Source organism: Camellia sinensis, chromosome 15, assembly GCF_055761805.1.
Source record: "Camellia sinensis isolate YWXY chromosome 15, ASM5576180v1, whole genome shotgun sequence".
Taxonomy (NCBI): Eukaryota; Viridiplantae; Streptophyta; class Magnoliopsida; order Ericales; family Theaceae; genus Camellia; species Camellia sinensis.
The window spans coordinates 85849772-85851574 of record NC_138975.1 but is presented as its reverse complement, the minus strand read 5'-3'; the positions used below and the strand labels follow the sequence as shown (position 1 = coordinate 85851574).

General features: G+C 30.9%; 1 long non-coding RNA gene across 1 annotated transcript; it reads left to right on the top strand.

Moving 5' to 3' along the window:
- The first annotated feature begins 242 nt into the window (after nucleotides 1–242).
- Nucleotides 243–1158, top strand: LOC145813855 (uncharacterized). The gene is made up of 3 exons (XR_014357214.1): nucleotides 243–590; nucleotides 706–783; nucleotides 886–1158. It is a non-coding gene; the product is annotated as an uncharacterized LOC145813855 (long non-coding RNA).
- Nucleotides 1159–1803: the final 645 nt, after the last annotated feature.

Genomic DNA, 1803 nt, shown 5'->3' with positions numbered 1-1803 from the left:
CTATTATTTTTAATATCAAAATAAGTATTTATTTTACTATTTTATAATTTAATATATATCACACAAAATTATTATATGATAATTATATTTTTATAATATGATAGAACTAAAATTATCAAAATACACAAATAATTTAAATAAAATCTACATAACAAAACAACTCTATTTTTTTTTTTCTTGATGGGACTTTTGTCTCTTTGTCAAAATATGAACCATTGGATTGAACTCAATCCAAAGGCTTACAGTGTCTCACTCTCTATTTGGTCCAAGATCATTTTTCAACCCACAGCCCCTGTCTCTCAGACACACACTCTCATCTCTTTGTTTCTGATTTCAAATTTTGAAATCTGACCCACCTTCTCTCTCTTTCTCTCTCCCTATCAACCCTTGCAGGCAACGGAACCCAAAACCCCTATTAGTCTCTTCATCTTCTCTCTTCCTCCCTTCTCTCTTCCTAATCGTCATCTTCTCTCTTCCGACCGAATGGATCAACTATATATATGACTCAGAGATGGGACCGAATGTATGTATATATATGCATTTGTTGTCATATCTTATTCTCCGAGTTTTGAACCATAACATCGAGGAAGGTATATTCGGTTCAAGTGAAATTCATGTTGGTCTGTTTGGTGTATTATTCTCTTTATTTATTTATTTTTCCCCTATTTTATTTATTATTTATTTAATTTGTGATTTGTGAATCAGATCATGCTTGATCCACAAGGGGTGAGTAAGGGTTCTGGTTTTGTGGCCTTCTCAACCTCCGTGGAAGCTACAAGAGCTGTAAGACTGCCTTCTCTTTTTGAACTTCAGATCTCTCTTTCCTATCATTCAACCACAGAGTTTGTGTAATTCATTGTGTTGAATGTTATCCATGTTCTTCAGTTGAATGCGATGAATGCCAAGATGATTGGACATAAACCTTTATATGTTGCCGTGGCCCAGCGCAAAGATGAAAGGAGGGCACAATTGCAGGTGATTTTATTCATTGCATCATTTCTTAGTAATGTAATGTAATGTAATATAGTCTCTCTCTCTCTCTCTCTGATTTTATATATGATTTTATATATGATTATGGATGTATATTGATTGAACTTCAGAGACAGTTTTTAAACCCTTAATTTGTTGTCATATTTTTTTTTCATCTTATTTTTTGTTCATCTTTTTCATCTTATAGAATGATCCGATAAGTCATGTATTGCAAGTGTTTGATAGAATGACCCAATAAGTTTTCTTTATATAGGCACAGGAAATAAACCAATCATATTTTTTTGTTTTGTTTTGTTTTTTTATTTTTTGGTGCGAGTTTATTGGACTCAAATCAATTATGATCATTACACGTGTGTTTGATAGAATGATCAACAAATTGGACATTTTTGGGGATTAATCTAAACAGTTTTTTGGGGATTAATCTAGACAGTTTTTTGTTGTGGTAGGGAAGGTTTGTTTTGGGTTACCTATTTTTCCATTCTTTTTTTTTTTTTTTAATTTCTTTTTTACCATATTAATCTAGACAGCTCTGTTTTTTTTTTTTTTAAATTTCTGTTCTGGGTTAAACAGTTTTTAAACCCTTAATTTGTTGCCATATTTTTTTTTCATCTTATTTTTTGTTCATCTTTTTCATCTTATAGAATGACCCGATAAGTCATGTATTGCAAGTGTTTGATAGAATGACCCAATAAGTTTTCTTTATATAGGCACATAACTAGAACTCATTTCCTAAACACATGTTCAGGAAATAAACCAATCATGTTTTTTTGTTTTGTTTTTTTATTTTTTGGTGTGAGTTTACTAGACTCAAAT